The 22,116-nt window shown below is 37.0% G+C and overlaps 1 long non-coding RNA gene across 1 annotated transcript; it reads right to left on the bottom strand.

The window, feature by feature from the left end:
- Positions 1 to 2,123: 2,123 nt before the first annotated feature.
- Positions 2,124 to 20,863, bottom strand: LOC128316219 (uncharacterized). Its single transcript, XR_008299806.1, has 4 exons — positions 20,779 to 20,863; positions 8,661 to 8,813; positions 4,619 to 4,705; positions 2,124 to 2,501 (listed from the first exon to the last, which is right to left on the bottom strand). It is a non-coding gene; the product is annotated as an uncharacterized LOC128316219 (long non-coding RNA).
- Positions 20,864 to 22,116: the final 1,253 nt, after the last annotated feature.

Raw genomic sequence — 22,116 nt, 5'->3', positions numbered from 1 at the left:
TGACTGATAAGGAAAAGAGGCTCAGAGAGGTTGCAAACCTTCCTCGAGGTGACTCAGCTTATAACTGGTAGAAACAGAGTTTGAGCCAGAACATGATAGTGGCTGAGCCCACAGGCTTGATCACAGCCCTACACTGCCCCTTGTTTCTCCAAGTAGAAAATATTCACACAGATTCAAAGAACATCCTTGCTCACCATATAAAGTATAGTTTACCATTAAGATTTGGCATCCCATAATAATTATTTGTAGTACATTTGATAGAGTGATACTACATTCATTATATCATCCCAATGCCCTGAGCTAAGTGTAACACAAAGTGACACCACCGATGAGCCACAAGCGCAAGTTAAAAAATATGGCGAATAGGGAAAATCTGACTAGCAAAAAAGTTGCAGAGTGCACACGGTCTCTCCGATCTCGTTATTACACAGAAAAACTGGACGGTGGATGGATTGGATGGCAAATGTTTCAATGTAGAGCGACCGCATTCCCATAACACTTGGCCCTAAAACTTTGAAAGCCCAAGAGTATAATTCACTGTTCAGAAGACCAGGCATGATTAGATTGAATTTACCCATGGCCAAGGGTCCTGAGCTGGATTAAATCAATCACAACCTCTTATATTGGGAATTGCATTCACTAATTCATTCAAAAGATCTTTATGTTCAGGTACTGTTTTAGGTTTTTGGGGATCCATTGGTGTTAGAGACACAAGATGCCTACTTTCCGAAAGCTTAAATCCAAGCAGAGGGAAACAGATGATAAATGGGAATACATAAATACGTGAATTAGACAAGTTTTGTGATCTCTAAGCTAAAAGGAACTGATGATGTGTCAGAAAGGCATAGGACAGTGCTACTTTGGATTTAGTGGTCAGGGAAATGTTTTTGAGAAGGGAACAAGAAAAATCTTCAAGTTTAGAGCTAAAAAAATGAATGCAGAAATATCTGTAATATCACAAAGGATAAAACTGTGGGAAGGAAATACAACAAAGCACTTTAGAAAGGAGCTATAAGTGAGAGCTAAGGTCATTGTCAGGAGTATGGGGCATTGGTGCCGCTGACCAAGGTATGGCATGGAGCTCGGGAGCCTGAGCAGGAGGTAGGGAGGTACACTGAGGAGTGGGCTCTGTGTGATGTTCCAGGAGGGTGTAGGAAGGAAAATGGAACCCCGTGCTCTAGTTGATAAGGTATAAAAGTTGATAAGCGCCTGGCCAGTGTCAGAGACAAGAGAAAAAGGCAGGACACCATTATAGAAAGAAAATGTATTCAAAATTGAACACGTAAATAGCCTGTAGTATAACCAACCATTGTTAAATTATTATCACTAACATTTGGTGTATACACTTGAAGTGTTGGCATGTGTATGTAAACATATCTTTTAAATGTATATACAACTTATACAACTTTTTAACCATCATTTTAACATGTAATCAACTATTAATGAATAATTAAATCTTCAAATCTTTATATATCAAATCTTTATAGATGTATTTATGGCACATGTTTAGAGTACTATTTGATACTTTAGAAATGATTTTATAACTGATTCTTTTTTTTCTTAAAATACACTTGAACACAGTCTTTTTAAGTGATCTCCAAAACATTTGGAAATTATGGGAAATTGATTGTGTGTCTTTTCGTTTTGTAATAAGCTCAGTAATGTGGCAAAGACATAGATGGCTATCTTCAAGGTTATTACCTGCATGCAACTTGTCATAGTGGAAAGAATATAGTTACCGTGAGAGATGGGTAGTTGCTAAAATTCTGGATCTTCTTTGTCTTTCCTACGAACCATCTGTGAGACTCTGAGCCAGTTTCTCTAGGCCTTAATTTTACCATCCGTATGGAATAATATCATGATCCATCTCATAGCTTTATGAGGGTTAAGTTAATTTATGCAGGCGATTTACGCAGCACACTGGGAAGCCCTAAGTGCATTTGCTACATTTTTAAAAGTTATTTCTTATAGAAAAGAGAGATGCACTGACATGGGGCTCAAAGTCATTATTAATTTGATTATTAGAAGAAGCAACTCTTTTGTTCTTGTTCCTCACTCTGGTGAAGTGAAATATATTAACTACACATGCGTCAAAAGGCTTAAATTCCTGTCCTACAGTGTTCCCTCCATTCATTAAGGAAGCATAGCTTAGAAGTCAAAATAGAAGCTAGGGATAGTCATAAATACTGGATGTAAGAGTCAATTCCTTCTTCTGCTGTGTCTAAGATAGTATTTATTTTTCCTCTTGTTTGAAAGAGTACGTTTCCATACTGACAAGGAGAAGTCAATCAATATTTTCTCATATGTCTTACATTGTATAAAAGATTCGAGTATATCTTTGTAAGAGCATCTTTGAGCATGTTTTGAATTGTGTCAGTGTTTTCTGTTGAGTTCAACTTTAAGTAAAATCGTCATTCAACTTGGCATCGCAGGAAGAGACAGCTCATTTATTTCCCGTAGCTTTACAAAGACATTGTTTTAAAACAAGAGATTATTGCTTCCTAAAAAAAAAAAGAGATGAAAATTTAACACAATTCAAATGAAATGACTTTGTTTTCTGAAGAAGGAGTAAGTTTTCTTCAGTAGAGAAATTCTAAGAAAAGTTCATCACTCTTAATGGACAAAAGAAGCCTTGCAAGATATGTAGCTGGACCGTAATGTAACTTCATGCCTCATAAATCATAATCTAAAACATCCACTCTTTTTAATTGCCCCATTAAATAATTAAGGTTGACTTAAGGAGAAAGTCACACCTCATCCTGGAGGAACTCCAGTGTAGACAGGCTAAATGTTTGTTTAGTGAATACCTATCTTTATAGAGTTAACTGCTTTCAACACTTAAGACTGTGCTAGTGGCTATTTTAATTCACATAAAACAGTTCACCCAATGATTTAAATCAGATTAATGAGTGGCTATTATTTCCTGTCACTAATTAAAAACTTTTAAAAAAAAACATTTTTTCATATAGTTATGAATTCAACAAAAGATTGGTCAAAAGAGTCTGCTTTTGAGGCACGTGGGTGGCTCGGTTGGTTGAGCTTCCGACTGCGGCTTCGGTCATGATCTCATGGTTTATGGGTTTGAGCCCCGCGTGGGGCTCTGTGTTGACAGCTCAGAGCCTGGAACCTGCTTCAGGCTGTGTGTCTCCCTCTCTCTCCCTCTGTGTCTCCAGATTCTTTGTCTCCATCTCTGCTCCTCCCTGCTCCCCTGCTTTCTCTCGCTCTCTCTCAAATAAATAAATAAATAAATAAATAAATAAACAAACATTAAAAAAAAGAGTCTGCTTATTTTCATCATCAGAATGTAGACTTTTAGCATATGATGAAAACTAAAAATCATCAATGCAGGTAACATTTTTTAAGCTGTAGAAATATTTATCCTTGCAAATGAGATTTTATTCAGAATCCCAATGTACATAGAGGATATTTATGTTTGACATAGAACTGTGCCCCAGTGGCAGAACTTCAGAGAAGTCCATTGTGAAACCGATCCACATGGCATGGGCCTTCTCATTGTTAGTTACAAACATCAAGACTTGTGCTAGTCCCAGAGTTTTTTCACACTAGCCTTCTTAAATCTTTCTTTTATTTCATTCATCCTGGCTTCTAATGTTACACTGCTTGCCCACCAAGCTCCCCAAGGACTGACAAGAGCCATGTGAAAAGGTCCTTCTTCCTACTGCTGTTCGATGGTGATGTTCATGCCAAACACAAGAATTACTCCCTGAATCCTGAGGTGTGGAAAACCTCTCACCCTTTTTTGGTCAACGTTTGGATCATCCTGAATGGGAGGCCCTGGATTTACCTTGGATGTATTTCTGTGGGAACCGTGGCATCAACATTGATGTCATGGATTAAGTAACCACTTCAAAGGATAAAGGGAGAGCTTACTGCCTTCCTCTTTATTCCAATATTAGGAAGACATTCCATGCAGTGGTTAAAATGACAGAAGTTTACACTCCTTCTATACATTAACTGGTGATTTTTTTTTCTTTTATGATTTCCTTCTCATTGATTCAACAGGCATTTATATCTTTTCTTCAATTTTAAAAAAATATTTAAATTCTAGTTAGTTAACATATAGTGTAATATTCGTTTCAAGAGTAGGATGTAGCAATTCGTTACTTACGTAGAACACAGTCCTCATCAAAAAAAGTGCCCTCCTTACCAGCCATCACCCATCTAGCCCTTCACTCTGTCCACCTCCCCTCCATCAATCCTCAGTTTGTTCTGTACTGTTAGGAGTACAATATATCTTTTTTTAAATGTGTCTTTTTGGTAGAAAATTTTGAGCCAGAATTCTTTGGATAAACTTGTGTGCAATCTCCCCAACGAGAGACACCAGATATGTTTCTAATATACTGTTTTCCCACTAAGTGGCACAGAGCCTGGCCTGTGACAAGATCTATAATCATTTATTAAACAAACACACAAAATGCATGTCTGAAGGAGGTTGAGTAGAGAGGAAGAATAGCAGACACACAAAAAACCTGTTCTCTTCCCTGAAGGAAATTCTGTGCATAAAACTTAACTTAATCCCTCAGCAACTCTGTGATTTTGGAATTATTACAAATTTAGTTATGAAGGAACTAAAGTTCATTAAGTTGGAGTGACTTACCCAAGTTCACACACCGGGACATGAACCCAAGTGGGTCTGAACAGAAAGACACAGTCCGTGTTGCTTTAGAATGGTTGTTTCTCACACCTTTTGGGGAAATACACAGTTTGTATATGAAAGCCAATACATGTATAATAAGATGCAAATTAATTCAACATTTTAAAGATATAACAGGAGACTTTAAATACATTTGGCATGAGTTCGCTTCCTCTAAGCTATATTCATAGAGTTCTGCCATTAAGTTTCCTTCTGTGGAATAATTTGAGGAATATTGACTATACTCCATGGTCTTATTAAAATAAAAAGTGGAAATGTATCCTCTGATGCTTAAATAAAAGACAGTTAGAACATGGGACTGAAGTGTTGCGTACATACACAAACAGTTCACTCCCCAAATACTGAATGGTCCTTCAAAGTTTGTTTTGGAGAAGATAAGTTGGAGATGCCAGGATGTGCTTCCTACTCCCTGGGATCTCATACTTTCAGTCAGGGCACGGAGAAATACTAAAATCAGATTATCCTTATTCCTTTCATCTGAAGCTACTTCAGAGCCTGTTTCTCCTGTTATGTTGGGTGGTATGTTGGGTGCTGTTGCTACATGTTGGTTAGCAACATTCCCAAGGACTAGAAATGGGTCACGTGAACACAAACAAAAGGCCGCTGATGTAAATTGTACGTAATGGCTGCAACTTACATCAATATGTTCCTGGAACTGCAATAGTGGACTGGAGTTTTAAACATTGTCCTAGAATGAATCATTTGTTCAGTGAGGAGTTCAATACCGTGAGAAAATCCATGACCCACCTTCTTTCTTAGTGTGTGAACCTCCATCAGCTCAACTGACTCTCACAGTCTCATTTACTCGAGTGCCAAGCAATTTATATCTCCAGTTGAACAGGATGCAAAGATCCTTCACAAGGAACCCTACAGTGTTAGGACTGTTTGTGCGCCAGAGTCTTACAGGGAACCTCAAAATGGAAGGCCATTTAATTCTTGTAGCCACAAAAAGCTTCATGGAGCAGCCTTTCTATCTGCTGAAAGCCACTGATAAGAGAGATGTATGTTTCTACCCATAGGCAAAGGTACTTTTGTGTGGTGACCCTGCTGATGTACAAGTCGAAGGCATGGCAGAGAAAGCAAAGACTGAGATCTATGCTGTCCAATATGGCAGCCACTGGCCGCATGTGTCTATTGAGTATCTGAAACGTGGTTAGTGCCATATATTTAAAAGATAATACTTTGGAAATATGAGTTACATAAAACATTTTATTACGATTTACTTTACGTAATTTTTTTTTTTTTTACTGTTTTCAATGTGGCTACTAGAAAATTTAAAATTACATTTGTCATTCACATTCTCTCTAGTGGAAGGGCTACCCTAGATTACAAAGTATCTGTGTGCAATTGTGGCATTTTCTAGGTTAGATGCTTAACCCATCAATGAAAGGTAGAGTCACATAATTTACATTTAAAATTTGAGTGTAAAAGCAGAATTATTAGTAACTATGCCAGAACAAAAGATATACATTAAAACCTGGGGTTTCCTTCTGTTCACCATGATATAAAAATGTTTGACATTCTAGTTATTCAGGTTGCCAGTCAGGGACATAGGTTCATTTTACCCATAAGTCATGGTTATGATAACTGTTAACTTTCCAAACCAATAGACCTAACTGACATCAGGATGTGATCAATTCTATTTGTTCACCATTGTACAGAGCACATTGATGAATTAATATTTGTTAAATAAATGAGGGAATAAATGGACACAATTACTCCATGTGTCAAGTGTTAAATTAATGTGAGATTTTATTGCTATATTCTCAAGATATTTTTGTATTTAGAAAGGATTTTCTTTCTTTTTTTTTTTTTCAACGTTTATTTATTTTTGGGACAGAGAGAGACAGAGCATGAACGGGCGAGGGGCAGAGAGAGAGGGAGACACAGAATCGGAAACAGGCTCCAGGCTCTGAGCCATCAGCCCAGAGCCCGACGCGGGGCTCGAACTCTCGGACCGCGAGATCGTGACCTGGCTGAAGTCAGACGCTTAACCGACTGCGCCACCCAGGCGCCCCAGAAAGGATTTTCTAAAGGCTTGTTTTACCTTTCAAATTACTATGTGTGATTTAGTAAAGCTATTTTTTTAATTAGTTATTTGAAAATTATTACGTTCTGTTTAAATATTTGTTTTGTATTTTATTTCTAACCCTACCAAATATTCACAATTATACCGAAGGACTCTAAACCAGATTAATCTGTAAACCCAAGGATAAATAGGTGTTTTTAAAGGTTTCATGATGGTGTATAAAATTCACATGATGACCCAAGCCTAAGTTATTTTTCGATTAAAAAAATATCAAATTCTAATCACAATAGGCTAAATTCTCTTGAACATCATACTTACTTAAATGATCAAATAGGCAAATTCTTTAAACTCTTTGGTCATCTTACTGTCTATATTTAATTCTAAACCTTCCCTTGTTTGACAGATACTCGCTACTGAGGAAATGATTATATCATTAGGAAGTAAGTATTTGGAGAAATACCTGTGCAAAAAGACTCCATGATAACAGAGACACCAGCTGTGATGCCACCTGATTTCTTGCTGGCGACACTAATGGAATCCATTGGCCTTAATGAGAATCAATGAAGTGGACAGTCCCACCTTATACAGTGTTGATGTCATTGTCCACGTAGCTGTGTGGTCCGCCAAGGGGACGAGTTACAAAATTTGTGAAGCTCAGCATGAAATCAAAGTGTAGGACCCTTTTTCAAGGGTGAGCCTGGGTGGCTCAGTAGGTTGAGCATCCATTCCTGGTTTCAGCTCAAGTCATAACCTCTCAGTTCATGAGTTCAAGCGTCACAACGGGCTGTATATGCTGATGGTACAGAGCCTGCTTGGGATCCTTTTCTCTCCCTCTCTCTCTGCCACTCTCCCCCCTCCCCCCTTGCTCTCTCTGTCTCCCTCTCAAAATAAGTAAATAAACCAAATAAATAAATAAATAAATAAGAACTTCAAGACCAAGATGGTGATAGCAGAGCCTTCACCCAAAGGCAGGACTGTACCCAGCAGCGGGCCTTGTGTGACCTCACAGGCTGCATGCCTCCTTCATGCCCTTGTACAGTTTTTGATTCTGCAACTCCCTATTCAGCTGTGTTGTTGAATTTCGCCTTGTGTGGCTCTTAAGTGACTCGAGTATGTTTTCACCGAGCCCTGAAAACCCTTGATCATGAGAACACACTGCTTTTATTTGGTTTTGTTTTGGTAACATTTTCCCTGCCTGGTAGACCAGACACCATCTCCAGATATGAAACTATCTCAGTTTCTGTGTATTTTCCATAATTTTTTTCTCACTGCGGTCGCAGTTTTAATGCCATTCTTTTCAAAGGCCTGGCATCTATCATTCTTTCTGGCTGTCATCACATCCGAGGCTCTGAAGAAAGGCAGAGAAATGGCTGTCCTAATCCTAGCTTTACCAGCCTCTTCTCTCCTCTGACCTCCCTCACTGACTCTATTCTTTCTTTGTCTTTATTCTTTCCCTCTTGTCTTTCTGTAATTGTGTATTATACAAAAGCTACTTTACCAACACCACAAAAGGCACTAAAGGAAATTTTTAATTTCGAGAGTCGATTCAAGTATTTAGCATATAAAATTTTGCCTATTTATTTAAATATCTGATATAATACTTCTAATAAATGTTCTGAAAAAAATCCTTTCAAATCCCCAGTGTGGATTTAGAGCACATTCTATTCCCTCTACATGAATCAAATAACGCAAAAACTTCTGCATATTTACAACATAAGTAAATGCTTTAATGCTGTCTTTGAGCATTGGCAAGACTAATTCAGAGAAGAAATGGACTTCACTTTCCTGCTGAGGGGAGCTTACCATTGTAGTTTCTCACAACTCCAGGCAGGGGATAGCATACGATTATTGGAAAATAAGACAGGATTGGAGAAAACCACTCGTGTTCTTCAGACAGTCTACAGCAACCTGTGGGACTCTGTATCAGTGTCATTAAGGAAGAGGATGGTAACTCACCTCATCAACATTAGGGCATAAACGAGTCCTTTCAAATTCAGGGCAGTGGCCTTTAGGACCTATTCCACAGAATTCCTTGTGGGGGTGTTCAATTTAATTGGAGATTGTCTCCTCACACACTTCAAGCTGTGCACAGGAAAAGGGCTGGTCTTCCTGGGCAAAAATAATGCATTGCTGTGAGTCAATCACATATTTCCACTTCAAACATAACATGGGGGCTTACATTCAAATTGTAGTATCACCAGTGGTTAATTTCACTCACCTTTCTCTGCTAGGCTTTATTTCTAGTGACTAAAGAAAATTTTTATGTCACCATGATATTTGTTGGGAGAGCTCTAAGCCCTATCCAAAGTGGATTTCTCTGGGGCCCCTACAAAAAATATATATATATATTTTCCAAACACATTTTATGTTAGTAGATTACATAACATGGATACTTGGTTTAACCAAGTGTTGGAATTAGAGATTTGTCTACCTGTAATTTTTATGTTTATCATTATGTATATGGGGTAGAACTATAGGTATGGATTGTCTTGACTTTCAAATCTTAGTACAATATGATAACATCAGGGTAGTTTATGTAACCTATCTAGGTTCATTCTAACTTTTCTTAGTAATTAATGAATATGACTATCATCACATGTATAATTACAGTGAGATACAGGTCTTTCCACACTATACAAAGTTGTGCATTAAGCTGACAGTCTCTGTTCTTTATTTTTCACAGCAATCCTTATATGACTCTTTTTTGCTGTTGAACTGAGAATATACATTGTTATAGAAATAACTAAATAAATCCAAGAAGATAGAATCATTCTTTTTTTTTTTAATTTTTTAAAATGTTTATTCATTTTTGACAGACAGAGACAGAGTGCAAGCAGGGGTTGGGCAGAGAGAGAGAGGGAGACACAGAATCTGAAGCAGGCTCCAGGCTCCCAGCTGTCAGCACAGACACCAACGTGGGGCTCAAACTTCGAACCCTGGGATTATGACCCGAACGAAGGTCGGATGCTTAGCCAACTGAGCCACCCAGGCGCTCCACAAATAGAATCATCTTAAAAAACAATTTAAAAAAATGAACCCATGTCTCTCTAATGCTTTGCATTGCCCATATCTAACTTTTTACATCTATATAGTAGTAACATCTATGGTGTTAGGTGTTTCCTCTTGAGTATCTCATCCAAGAAGTGGTGTTGAAAGGTTGGCCTCAGGTGATTCAAGGGATGAAATGAGACTTGATCTACACATTCATTTCAGTAACCTCAATCATTTGAAAAGGTGTGTAAATTCACATGCGTGGGATTGGTGGGAAGTGATGATCAGAAGTCTGCACTTATATGTGTTGGTCAATACTTTGTCTTATACAGTCTCATCAAGCTGCTTTCACATCATTTTTTTTTAATGTTTATTTTTGAGAGAGAGAAAAAATGAGAAAGAGACAGAGTGCAAGCGGGGGAGGGGCAGAGAGAGAGAGGGAGACACAGAATCTGAAACAGGCTCCAGGCTCTGAGCTGTCAGCACAGAGCGCAAGGCGGGGCTTCAATTCATGAACCACGAGATCATGACCTGAGCTGAAGTCAGATGCTTAATTGACTGAGCCACCCAGGTGCCTCTCACATCATTATTAAAACATGGAGGAAATGAGATTATTAATTAGTATTTTGTCTCCTCCTGCAAAGTTGGAAGTGTACCTTACATAAATATTTTTCATTACTTTTGGAAGAATAAGTTTTTCCTAATTTATGTTTATGTTAAAATGGGAAAGACATTATGCTTGCAAATATTCATCAGTCTGTAGCATAGTAAGTGGAATCCACTTGTCACAGCTTGTCTGAAATATAATTGGATGAGATCCTATAGCAAGAATGAAATTCATCAAGTCACCACTGGAGAAGCCTATCAAATTTTCTATTTGTTTCATGATATCATTGCCTGATCAAACCCATTTGGATCTAAAATTTTCTAATTCTGAGGACTGACATGATGACAGGAAATGAATGGTAAAAGGCCCCAAGACGCTTTATACTCTTTCGTGCAATTACAGGCAGTTTTCTAAGAATATTCAAAGGGATTACTTACAATTATAGTTCATTATGATATCACAGATTTTTCCCCCCAGAGTGAATAGGCAAAATTTATGGCATTCTTATTGTGGAGATATTAATACCAAGTGTCTTTGCAAGAACAAATCACAAAAACATCGAAGGCAGCATAGAGCCAAATATATTAGATTTATTATTTCCTTGTATTCAGGGAGGGATTATTATGAAGCTAAAATTACATGTATGTAAATTGAACAACTCAGAGCCTGCCACCATAACACACACCCAATCAATCAAAAGCATTTTCTTCTGTGCCAATGAATGCACACGTTATATATTACTTCATATGATTTTTAAATCAATCATATGAGGTGGCAAGAGCTGGTATTTTATTTGATAAAGCTGATTCTCAGTCTTTGTAAGTTATTTGCTTATGGTACCAGATATGGTCAGTAGAAGTAAAGTCAGATTTTCTAACTATAAATTCAAATTTTTTTTTACTTTAATAAGCCCTAGGGAAGTAACATTTTTTTGAAAGTCATTCTTAGCTTTTAAAATTGTTTACAGTGTTTAATTTTTTCTAAGAGAGAGAGACACACAGACAGACAGACTGAGTGTAAGTGGAGGAGGGGCAGAGAGAGAATCAGACACAGAATCCGAAGCAGGCTCCAGGCTCTGAGCTCTCAGCATAGAGCCAGATGTGGAACTCTAACTCACAAACCATGAGATCAACACCTGAGCCAAAGTCAGAGGCTTAACCAACGGAGCCACCCACGCGTCCCTTGAAAGTCATTCTTATAGCAGAATGTCCTTTAATGTTCTGCACATAGGGATTACTGCGTGTTCATAGTGATTGGATTTCATATATAGTTTTATAAAAATTGAATGTCTCATCATTACTTACAGTAAATCATGGGAAACTCATATACAACTTGTCAAGAAAGAAAAGACACATCATCTTATTTTAATTCAATTTTATCTAAAATTAGATATGGATAGACTAAATATTGAGCATTTTGTGTTCAATCAAAAACATTTGGTTGCAAGTAACGAACTGATTCAGGTGGCTTATGCTAAAAAGGAAAAAAAAAACATATTAGAACATACTGTCTGGGTCTTTTTTTATTTTTACACAACCTTAAGACAGGAAATATAAACTTAAATTTGAGGCAAAATTCACAGCTGTGATCATCTTTTTATGTCAGCTCTGCTTCCCCTTTTGATGACCACTTTTTCTCCCGTTTCTGTGGATGTGACTACAGGAAAGCCCTTGATATTAAGCAACCAGAAAGGCCTGACTAACATTCCTGAACCCCACTGAAAGCCTACGTGAATGGGAAAATATGATTGGCCAAACTCAGTAGTGTTTCCCTTTCCCTGAAAAGGAAAGTTCAAGGTAAGACATTGGCAACGTGATGGCCGGCTCTTGTTCCCATGGTGTGGAGCAGGGAGAAGCTTACCTCAAGTGTTTTTGGAATAGGGAGCCTCCCCAAAATACCTATTACTACATAATATTCTATAAATTGCAAAATTGCTCTGGGTCAATTTTCCCTTCTTCTTTCAAGGAGTGAATATATATGTATATTTATATAATAATTACATATTACATATATAATAATTATATAATTATATATTAAAGAATTAATTATTATTAATTTAATCAATTAATTAAATTAGTAATTATATAATTATATATGTGGGTGTATATATATATATATATATATATGTCACCCAAGTTTACATTTGAATACCATCAAAAAGGGGAACTTTACTTTCTGTTTTCTTTATTTTGTTTATTTCTTGTTTTACATTTCACTTGAGAATACTAACTCATACCACATTTTATTTATTTATTTATTTATTTATTTGTTTGTTTATTTATTTTTACATTTTACTTATTTTTGAGAAAGAAAGAGACAGAGCACAAGTAGGAGAGCGGCAGTGAGAGAAGGAGACACAGAATCGGAAGCAGGCTTCAGGCTCTGAGCTGTCAGCACAGAGCCTGACATGGGGCTGGAACTCACAAACCGTGAGATCATGACCTGAGCTGAAGTCGGACGCTTAACCGCGCCCCTAATTCATTCCACATTTTAAAAATTTTATAGAAGTCAGGGCATCAAGGGCATCTGGGTGGCTCGGTCGATTAAGTGCCTGACTGTTGATCTCAGCACAAGTCATGATCTCATGGTTGTGAGGTGAAGCCTCCCATCAGGTTCCCAGTGTAAATCCTACTCCAGATTCTCTCTCTTCTTCTCTCCCTGTGTCCTTCTCCTGCTTGTGTGTGCGCTCTGTCTCTCTCCCTCAAAAGAAATAAACGTTTAAAACGATTGGCTAGAAGTAAGTCACTGTTTGGATCAAGTTAGTAAAAAACGCTTTTTAAGGCATGTGCGAGGTGCTATGTAAGGGCTTTTAGGTAATAAAAACTGAATCAGGTGAGGCTTCTTTACTCTCTAAAGATTTTTTCATTCTAAGTGTAGTGATCTTACAAACATACTGGGCATGATCAGTTCAATACTCATTGTTGTCATTTATAATAATAAAATACCCTGAGGGCGGTAAATCATTTATACCCAGAGACCGCCAGTTAGCTATCTAACATCTAGTCTCCCCATCTTTAGGAACAGACTTTTATGCTAGTGAAGGTGACAAAAAGCCTAACTAAAATGCTATTTCCTGCGCCTTCCTTGCCAGTAGGAGTGGTCCGTGACACATGACCACAAGTATGGGTGGGACTTCTGGTCTCACTGAGGTTTCCATTTTGGCCATGGCTAGCTGGTAACGGACTTGCCCTCCGGCTACTCCAAACTGTAAAACTCACTCTACCTCAAACCAATGCGTAAAAAATGTGTCAGACAGTTTTTCTGATGCATTGAACAGCAAATAGAGTAGGACTGTCACCCTTGAGAGAAAGGGACTCGGGAGATGCCTACCACATTCTCTAGAATAAGAGACACACCCTGGGACTAAGGACAAAACTTAGAGATAGAGGAGACCAGCCCCTCTAAAGAGTAAAGGATCAAAGGGTCTCTCAGTAATTTATCTGCCTACCAAGACAAAATGTAACACCTTTTTAAGATTAGCATCACAATCCAAATGCCTACAATATCCAGTATGAAATGAAAAGTTCCTAGTCAGATGAGGAAGCAGGAAAATCTGTTCCATACTGGAAATGGAAAATTGGTGAAATAGAAAAAATACGTGATTGGGGAAAGTAACTTTGCTATGACAGGTTAATGGAATTATTAAGCCCCAGCAAGATAGATAGGAGACTGACCAAGAGGGAGCACAAGAGCAAGTGAGAGGGAAGGGAAGAGATTACTACAGTTTCTTCATATATTAAAATGGCAATAAAATACTATAAACAACATTATGGCAGTCAACCCGCCAGCATGGATGAAATGAGCAAACACTTAAAAATTAAAACTTACTCAATTGATAAAGACAAAAAAAAGAAAAGAAAAAGAAAATCTAAATATCTTTGTAGCTATTAAACAAGTTGAGTTTGTAATAAAAACCTTCCACAAAAATCTCCAGGCCCAGATGTCTTCAATAGTGAATTCTATAAAACATTTAAAGGAAAGCAATACCAATCTTACAGAAACTCTTTCAATTATGGAGGGAGAAAATATATCTCTAACATTTAAGAAAAAGGAGAAAGAAAACTAAAAGGCCAACATCCCTCATGGATAGCAATACATTTGACAAAATGTATGCAAGATTTCTGTACCCTGAAAAGCTAGATATATTACCAAGAGGACTTCAAAACAATTTTAAAAATGGAGAGATATGCCATGTTTGTGGGTTGGAAAGTCCATTATTGTAACAGGTCAGAGCTCTTCAGACTGATATCTAGATCCAAATAAATTTCAATCAAAATCTCAATAGGCCAGTTTATTTTTTTAATAAAACTTGACAAATTAATCTTAAAACAGGGAAATGAAAAGACCTAGAGCTTGTAACAGAAAACATAGGAGAATGATTTTGCAAATGTGTGGCAAGCGAAGATGGTTTAACAACAAACATACTAGCCTCACAAAAAATAGCATGAACTTCACTAAAATTATAAGACATCATTAAGGAAATGAACAAAGAAGCCAAGGACTTGAGAAAACATTTGAAATGCTCATATCTAACAAAGGAACAATACATAAATAGCTAAAACAAAACCATAAGTAAATATACAAGTAGTTCATTTTTAAAGATAGTCAAAAGACTAAACCACACTTCATAGAAAGTGTACAGATAGCCAGTAATCATGAAATATATTAACTATCACTCATCATGAGAGAAATGAGAATTAAAATCACATTGCGATACACTAGAAAGAGTAAAATTTTAAAATCTACCAAACTAAACATTAGCAAAGATGTGAACCAACTGGAAAATTATTGGTTGAAGTAAAAAATTGTGCTACCATTTTGGAAAACTCTGGAAGTTTTTATAAAGTTAAGCGTACTATGATTAGCAATTTCACTCCCAAAAGAAGGTTACCCAAATATTTAAATATTTGCCCAAATGTCCACAAAAGTATTTGTTCAAGAATGTTTGTAGCAACTCTCTTCATAATAGCCCCAAACTGGAAATAATCCAAATGTCCACTAGCAGAAGAAAAGATTAACATTTGCTATGTTTATATAGTGTGAAACTTCTTAGCAATTTAGAAAGCAAAGAACTAATAATAAATGCAACATGAGCAAGTACCAAAAATATACTTGCTGTGTGATTCAATTTATACAAAGCTCCAAAAAAAAAAAAAAAAAAAGGGAAAAATGAACCTACATAGTAAGAAATAAGAAGTGTTGTCTAGGGCGCCTGGGTCGCTCAGTAGGTTAACCATCCAACTTTGTCTCAGGTCATGATCTTGCGGTTGACAGGTTTGAGTCAGGCTCAGAGCCTGGAGACTGCTTCAGATTCTGTCTCCCTATCTCTCTTCCCCTCCCCTGCTTGTGCTTGTGCTCTCTTTCTCTCTGAAACATAAAATAAATAAATATTAAAAAAAAAAAAAGAGGAGTGTTATCTATCTCAGGTAGGGATTGGTAGAAAGCAAGCATGAGGGAACTCTCTAGAGTGATACAAATAATCTATATCCTGATTAAAGCCATGGTTTCATGTATGCAGATTTCAAAACTCATCAAATTGCACATTTCATATTCATGCATTTCACTTTCTGTAAATTTTGCCTTTCGTTAAAAATGAATTAAGGGAGGGTGGAGCCTGATGGCTCTGTTGGTCAAGCATCGACTCTTGGTTTGGCTCAGGTCATGATCTCACCGTTTGTGGGTTTCAGCCCTGCATCGGTGCAGAGCCTGTTTGGGATTCTCTCTCTCCCTCTCTCTCTGCCCTTCCTCTGCTCTGTCTCTCTCAGATGAATAAAAAACTTTAGAAAAAAATTTAAAAAATAGAGTAGCCGACACAATCCCCACTCCAGCACATTTCTCCTTTTCTTTCCTAGATTGTAGAGCTGGCAGCAGGACCTTCAGCAAGTTATCTTGAACCTTGAGGTGATGTTGAATATGTGAGTCACTGGCTAAAGATGATTTAGCAGAAAACGCAACAGAGTCTATATCTCTAACAACCACACTCTAATATTTTGGATGGGTTGCTTATTCCAAAGTATTATTTGTTATTTGAATTTTTTGTTACGTGCGGCTGGACGTAATCTTAAGTAATATTAGATAAACAAGTGGTGTTGTGTGTGTGTGTGTGTGTGTGTGTGTGTGTGTACTATTTAAAAGATGTAATCTCAAACATCAATCATAATATATCTGCTCCTAGACCAGACAGAACTGTGTGTGAGTTCATCTAATTTATCCCCTTTTGAGGAAAAATGCATATCGAATGTGGCAAAATGCCAACCTGTTCTTAAAACCTCTATAAAAAAATGATAACTCAATCAGTTATGCATCTTAATGTCTTCTTTTTAAATAAAATATTTATTTATTTATTTTTTAATTCATTTATTTTAGAAAGAGCCCTTGTGCAAGCAGACAGGGGGGGCAGAGCGGGCAAGAGAGACTCTTAAGCGGGCTCTGCACTAAGTGTGGAGACTCCTGGGAGTCTTCATCCCCCAACCTTGGGATCATAACCTGAGTCAAAATCGAGTCAGCCACTCAACCGACTGAGCCACCCAGCACCCCTCAATATCTTCTCTTAGAATATTCCAAATGCCACTTGCTGTAACTCAAGGTCATTTTTTCAGGGGATGGGACATACAATTCTTGGTGAAAATACAGAACTTATCTGAGTTCATGTTTAGTATGGAAATTTTGAATGACGTCTCAATTCTGGAGGAAAACCATTGAGAAAAATTGAGTGTGTTTATGAACTATTTCCTTCCCTCCCTTCCCATTGTCCTCTCTCCTCCCCTTCCTGCTCTGCCCCATTCTCTTTTTACCTTACTTTTCTTTCTTTTTGTCTATTTCTCTTTATTTTACTTTATTTTCATTTATTTCTCTTTAATTTCTCTTCATGTATTTCTTTCTGTCATGGCTGTTTTGTAGTAATATTCATTTTACTGTAATACTAAGTGGCCCATTGTAAGTAGGTGATTTACCATCAATGTTGCGGGAACAGTGAGTTCCATTCCTCTGTACGTCTGTTATGTCAGGGTCCCCAGGCAGCACCAGCTAGCAAACCCCCATCTCCAGGACTACACTGATGCACAGCCACTGTCCATATGTGGGGTCACACGTGTTAGTAGTGCAAGTTTAGGAAATATTATTTGAACTTTAGTCTAATACGATCTGTTTAATATTATTTACGTTGAACTCCGTTTGAATCCTGGAAGTAAACACTATGGAGATATTACAGTTTGCTTTTGGGATTTATGGGGAATCGTGTGAGGAATTGGTGTTTGTGATTATGGTTTAGGATTTAATACCATTGCTTACAGAGGAAAAACTGCTCAAAAAACTTCACTCTTCATATTTGATATTATTCATGTGAATATATTCATGGATCATTCTGTTTATATTGCTTGAACACCAATTGTGTGCCAAGACCTGGGTTTATGGCAGAGAAAGTTCTTCAACTATTGAACTCTCTCATTGTTCCTGGACCTGACAGTTTTAAGGAAATGGGAGCAGTAAATGTGTGGTGTTGCCTTGAGGGTGATGGGAATCTCGTTATAATAATGGGAGACTTTTTTTGAGAGAGAGAGAGAGAGCGCATGGGAGGCATAGAGGGAGAGAAAGACTCTCTCCCCATGGATGTCCACGCAGGACTCAACATGGGACTCTATCTCACGACAGGTGAGATCACCACCTGAGTCGAAATCAAGAGTCAGACACTTGACCGACTGAGTCACTCATGTGACTCTAGACTATCTCTTAAAAATGTTTACCAATAGTATCAGTATATTGTATCAAACACAGAACAAAAGTTTTGCAGTGTGGTTATGGTTATGGCAAATATTAAAAACATTTGAAGAATTACGGCTTTTTTAAAATTAATAATACATTTGTTCCAGTAAGTAACTTCTATGTACTGAGTCCTTAATTTAATTTGAATTTTTGTTTATGAAATTGAACCACGAGTCAAGTAGAAACTTGTTCAAAAAGATTGAACAGTGATTTCTTGTGCTAAAGTTATCTTCATTTCTTAATCCGAGTAGCTCTAAGAGATTGTAAAAATAGTGAAATTTCCTTGAAACTGTGAATAAAAGATAAGGATGTTTCAAATGATAGCATAAAGTTTCCATTAATACTTTGTATTTTGCTCATTAATGTAACAACACATTTCACATCCATTTTTGTGAGACTTTAAAAAGAAAATTTAAATTAGTTAATGTAATGATTTTATCCACTCATTCATTAAGTATATTTGGAGTGTTACTATTAATGCAAAATAACTATTAGGAGGAATATATTAAAGGAAAATATGTGTGAAGAAATTACAAAAAGCCACCCAAATGTTCCGAATAAATTCAAATTGCGGAGTAAATTTAAATGACAATCCAGAGTGTGGGGAGACCTGCCAGATTTAATCTTGGATCTCTGTTGACTTTTCAGTGCCAGTGGAAACTAGAGAGCCATTAGAAAAGTGAAGGATGCAAGTGTATTAGTTATATCAGAGAAACTAGTTAGATGTTACAATATGTACTGGAGACCTTGATATTAATTTCCTGAGAGATATTATGAAGATATATTTTATAAGACCATTTCTAAATACTTAACAAAAGAAGCTATAGACATTGGGAACCAGCAAGGGTTTACTAGGAATAACATATCCCAGACTAAATTCATTGCTTTTTTAAAGTGTGCTAAAACTTTACAGGGAATCCTACAGTCATAAAGTAACTTTTTTGAAAAATAAAATCATTTACTATTTTTCACAGGCTAATCTTATGGATGTGTGAGAGGTGACTGTGTAACAGAACAGCTAGAGGAATGTTTATTTTGAGCAGACAGTTCAAATAGTGCTGATTAAGTGGTCAATATCAATTTTAAGGGAAAGTTCATTATATCATAAGTCTCTTTCATCAGACCAGTCCTGACCCTACTTATACTCTTGCCATTTACTTTAATGAGAATTCATAAAACTGTGTCAATGTCATGAACCTCAATATGAAAGGTTGGTACATTTGTGATATACTCACTATATACATAGTAAGTATATTTTCAATATACACATATTATACATAAAAATAAATACAAATAACTTTTATAAAGCCCAGTGAATAACTCACCAGGTGCAGGATAGAATCATGTCTAAAGAGGGAGTGTAGCTTTTCTCTGATGGCATACTCCATTTGAGTTTGAATCTTTGGGATCATGTGTCCTAAAGGCTACCATGAAACTGGAGTGGACTCATATAATGCAGCTTATATGACAAGATGGCTGATCATTTGCGTATCTTCTCTGTCGGTCAGCTCATCCTATAAATATTCAGGATCTGATATACAAACTTAATATTATATTTTAAAAATTCAAGAAATATTATCTGACAAGGAATGGCAGAAATAGATGAAAGAAAAAGAAAACCAAAAACCAAAAAACAAACAAACAAAAAACCCAGTTGTATCGCACCAAGAAAATGAAAACAAAAAGAGGCATGTTTGCCATAAAAAATAGTCGTGAGATTTTAGGAGTTATAGATACCAGTCTTTTCTAGTTTAAGTGCTGTAATATAAAATGAATTAGTATGTACCCCATATACAATCAGTGGACAGGGAAAAATGGATATAAGATAATTATTGAAGGGGCGCCTGGGAGGCTCAGTTGGTTAAGCATCCAACTTAGGCTCACGTTATGATCCCACAGTTCATGGGTTCGAGCCCCGTGTCGGGCTCTGTGCTGACAGCTCAGAGCCTGAAGCCTGTTTCAGATTCTGTGCCTCTTTCTCTCACTGCCCCACCCCACTTGTGTTCTTTCTCTCTCTGTCTCAAAAAATAAATAAACATTAAAGAAAAGAAAGTTATTGGATATAACAATGATGACCATAAAATCTGGACCTTAAAACAAATAGAGCCAATCAAAATTATATACATTATTTCATGTGGGAAAGTTCCTTGATCTTGAATAGGTTCGTGTAATTCAGCTTAGAGATTTTATTCCATTCATTTATTTGTTTAATTATTCATTTACTTCTTCCATGACTGTATTTTTAGCATTTTCTCGATGAGGCACAGTGCTAGGTTGTGGAGATACACAGATTCACCTAATATAAATATAAATGTCTTCCCTTAAGTACTGATAAGTTAGTCTTTTATTGTTGTGTAACGAATTATTCTAACATTAACGATTTAAAATAACAATCATTTATTATCTGACACGGTTTCAAGGGGGTCAGGGATTCAGACAGGGCACAGTGGAGATGGTTTTCTGTGTTCCAAAATGTCTGGGGTTTCAGCTGGTGGACCAGAAACCAATGGCTCCATATTATACCATGTACTCTGTTAGCCAGGGCAGTTGCAAACACCTGCTAAAATTCTGGGTGAGCAGTCGGTTACACTGTAAGAAGAGTGCATATGCAGTTGTATGTATACATCACAGTAGACTTTAAAAGTTAGTTTTTTTTTATGATATCTATTTTCCTTAATTTAAGAAAAAAGTCACTTTCACCAAAGAAATATTTACCCAGGTAACAGCCACCTAACACTCTCCAAGGTGTGAACATATAAAAGAAGTCAACTTTGGTCCGAATCATTGAGGACTTCATTCTGTAGAAGAACAAATATACAGGAAAAAAATACCTATAGTTATGCTAATTACACGATATAACTATAACTATAGAAATGTACTAGTTATAGTATGATATCACCGCTGACATTTTATGTGTATTCATAATATGTATTAATAAAATGAAAATAGGAGACAAAATAAAGAGACATACAATGTTTTACTAATCAGAACTTCTGGAACATGTTTGACCAAGTCATAACTCTTTTTTCTGCAGAGTATCTTATCCCCAATATGAATCTAGAGTGCATTGGTATAATGTAATTTATATATATTCATGGGTAGAGTGCTTGACAGCCTGTTTATGTCATGAGACTATGTTTCTTTAACAATAGCTGACTGGACTAGAGACAGAACCTGGGAGATAATAGAAAGTGTATATATTGTTTTCTGCCTCCAGTTCCCGGCAGCGTTCCTAAAACCTTTATAATTTTCTAGGTGATAAGAGCATGGGGTCATCTCTTGCTTTAATATTTGTTCTTTGACTTTGTCTCTGACACAGGCGTCCTGAAACCTTTACAATTTCTTAAGAGATAAGAGCACTAGGAACATCTTTTGTTCTCATGAGGCAACTCTAGGTACGCTCCTAGATAAGGACTGGTCCCTGGAAAGACCAAGCCATGATTAGAAAGTTGGAATTTTCAGCCCCATCATCCACCTCTTGAGAGAGGTGTAATTGATCCTCACATATAAAATCCCAATTGTAGGGCATTCAGAGAGCTTTCAGGTAGGCAAATATATCCACTTTGGGAGGGTGATGCAGCCCAACTCCATGGGGACAGAAGCTCCTATGCTCAGGACACTCCCAGATCTTGCCTTAAGTATCCCTTCATCTGGCTGTTTTATCTGTCTCCTTTATCATACCCTTTAATAAACTGGTAAACCTCAATAAGTTTTTCCCAAGTTCCACGAGCCTCTCTAGCAAATTAATAAAAATTTAGGAGGGGGTCATGGAACCTCTGCTTTGTAGTCAAATCAGACAGAAGTTGTGGGTAACCTGGGACCTACCACTGTGATTGGCATCTGAAGTAGGGGTAGTCTCCTAAACCTGAGCCCTTCACCTGTGGGACCTGACACCTTCTCCAAGTAGATGGTGTCAGAATTGAGTTAAATTGTAGAACATCCGGCTGGCGTTAAGGAAAATTACTTGGTGTGGAGAAAAAATCCTTCACACTGGGTGACCAGAAGTGTCAGAAATGAAGTGTTCTGTGTGAGTAGTAAAGGAGAAACATGGGC

This window comes from Acinonyx jubatus, chromosome B3 (assembly GCF_027475565.1).
Source record: "Acinonyx jubatus isolate Ajub_Pintada_27869175 chromosome B3, VMU_Ajub_asm_v1.0, whole genome shotgun sequence".
Classification (NCBI taxonomy): domain Eukaryota; kingdom Metazoa; phylum Chordata; class Mammalia; order Carnivora; family Felidae; genus Acinonyx; species Acinonyx jubatus.
The sequence above is the reverse complement of the archived record's forward strand: the minus strand, read 5'-3'. Positions and strand labels throughout refer to the sequence as shown.